Source organism: Mus pahari, chromosome 12, assembly GCF_900095145.1.
Source record: "Mus pahari chromosome 12, PAHARI_EIJ_v1.1, whole genome shotgun sequence".
Taxonomy (NCBI): Eukaryota; Metazoa; Chordata; class Mammalia; order Rodentia; family Muridae; genus Mus; species Mus pahari.
The window spans coordinates 50,835,156-50,837,655 of record NC_034601.1 but is presented as its reverse complement, the minus strand read 5'-3'; the positions used below and the strand labels follow the sequence as shown (position 1 = coordinate 50,837,655).

General features: G+C 47.0%; 1 protein-coding gene across 1 annotated transcript in view; it reads left to right on the top strand.

Annotated features, from left to right (window-relative positions):
- Nucleotides 1-2,500, top strand: part of LOC110330096 (cell cycle control protein 50C) — a 20,130-nt gene that overhangs the window by 16,362 nt on the left and 1,268 nt on the right. The window lies entirely within an intron of this gene.

Here is a 2,500-nt window from a genome sequence, read left to right as displayed (position 1 = left end):
CCTTTCTTCCTTCCTTCCCGTTCTTTTTTCCTTCCCTTTCTTTCTTCCTTTCCCTTTCTTTCTTCCTTTCACTTTCTTTCTTTCTTTCCTTCTCTCTCTCTCTCTCTCTCTCTCTCTCTCTCTCTCTCTCTCTCTCTCTCTTTCTTTCTTTCTTTCTTTTTTGTGACAGGATCTTACTATGTAACCCTGGCTGTCCTAGAACACCCTCTGTAGACCAGGCTAGCCCTAACCTCTTGCCTCTCTCTCCCAAGTGCTGAGATTAAAGATGTTTATCCCCACACCTGACTGAAAGTCTGTCTTCACATGTCTGAGGGCATTTGTCATCTCCTGCTACATTTTCAGGAGAGAGTGGAAGGGCAGTGTGCCCTCCTTGCCCTTAATGACTTTCAAGTACCTTCAACCAAAACAGTGTGCAGAAGTGGCAGATGCAGGGTCCTCTGTTTCTTACACTATCAAATATCATCTTCTAACGGTGTCCAGATTAGATACCTAATATGTCTTTTGGTTTTTTGTTTTGTTTTGTTTTGTTTTTTAAGAACCAGCAGCCAGTAGCACTGTCAGATATGGATAAATAGAGGAACAATTTGTCCCCAAGAAAGAACAATAAATGGTAGAGCCTGGACATCTAAAGCACTGGGGTAAGGCACTGTGAAGTAGGGAGTTAAGAAAGTAGATGGGGTTACCCAAGGAGCTGAAGGGGTCTGCAACCCTGTAGGTGGAACAACAATAGGAACTAACCAGTACCCCCCAGAGCTCGTGTCTCTAGCTGCATATGTAGCAGAAGATGGCCTAATCGGCCATCACTGGGAATAGAGGCCCCTTGGTCNGGCCATCACTGGGAATAGAGGCCCCTTGGTCTTGCAAACTTCATATGACCCAGTACAGGGGAAGGCCAGGGCCAAGAAGCGGGAATGGGTGGGTAGGGGAGCAGGGCCAGGGTAGGGTATAGGGGACATTTGGGATAGCGTTTGAAATGTAAATGAAGAAAATATCTAATAAAATAATTTTTTTAAAAAAGAAAGTAGCCTGGGGGGGATAATAAGAATACACTTGGAGGGTAGACTGGAATAGCAGAAACTGGCAGAGACTATGGGACTTTTAGACGGAAGTGTGTTAGAGCAAAGGAAGCCCATCCCCCTGCTTACCACCCCAGGAAGGGTGAAGCTTCTGTGCGCCACCAAAACTACCTGTGAACCAGATACAGACGAGCCAGCAAGCAATGGCTTGCTCGATGAAGACTTCACTGTGTGGCTCTGGACAGCTTGGCTCAGTCCCTGCCAGGAATGCTGTGAGCTGTGCGCTGCACGTGAACACTCTTCCTCTCTTCGGATCAGAGCCAGCCAGTGGGAGTTGATGTCTTAGTAACAGACACATGGGCCAAGTTAGGAGACATATGTTCGAATAACAGATTGTGATTTTTTTCCTCCAAATTCAAAAATATAAATGTGACTCTTGATTCAAAAAAGAAGAAGAAGAAGATTTAACTATAAAGTGTAACTAAACCTTATCTTTAAGGAGTTATAAATTTACACATAATTTATACTAACCGTGGTCTTCAGAGCTCATTTCCCCAAAGCAGGTAGATATCTTAGGCAGGCTCTCACTCAGCTTTGAAACAGCCACCCAATTAAGCATGCACACCTCTTCTAGCATGCCAGGGTTACTGGCTGAGATTGTTCTAGAGGACACCCAGCAGGCCAGAGCTGCCCCGCACAGAACTGTCCACTTGTGCAGTCTCTCTAGCTCCCGGTGAGGTTGAGTGAGAAGCTCCTGTTGATTTCTCCTCTCTCCCTGATTTCTTTTCTCTCCTAGAGCAGGTTTGTAGAACTCTCCAGTGGAAAAGTAGAGGTGCTCCTCTGCGAGATCCCTGCTGATTGACATCTCTGTCCTATCAACCTTTGCTTTCTCTTGCAGTGGTTGCTTTAAAACAGGGATGGAATGTTGCCTGGTGAGTGTCTCTCAAGTTGAATCTCCTGGTCCCACAGACCTTGTGTCAGACCATAACAGTAAAGTATAGAAGAGATGGCAGAGGGTACGATGGCACAGACAGAACAATGCTGCCTTCTCCCTTGGCTGTAATGGGTCTGGGATGGGAATGAGGAAAGGAAACCATGCCCTAAATGGGATACACCGTTTCTCTTCTCCTCTCCAGACATGCTAAGTCTCCTCTGTGACTTTGCTAACAGCCACACTTGACCACTGATCTCTAGATTGTCCGTGCACAGCTTCAATGCTGAGTATCAGCCCCCTGTGTGATGGTCAGGCTAAAGAAGTAAACCTGGCCTGCAGCGCTCCCTCCTACTGAAGGGGAAAAGGAAGGTCTGTAGGTGAGGATAGGATGAACTGGGAGATAACACAGGTAGGGCAGCACCGGAAGACCAAGGACTGAGTGATAATGAAGGGAGAGAGGGAAGGAGGGAGAGAGAGAGGGAGAGAGAGAGGGAGAAAAAGAGGGAGAGAGGGAGAGAGGGAGAGAGGGAGAGAGGGAGAGGGAGAGGGA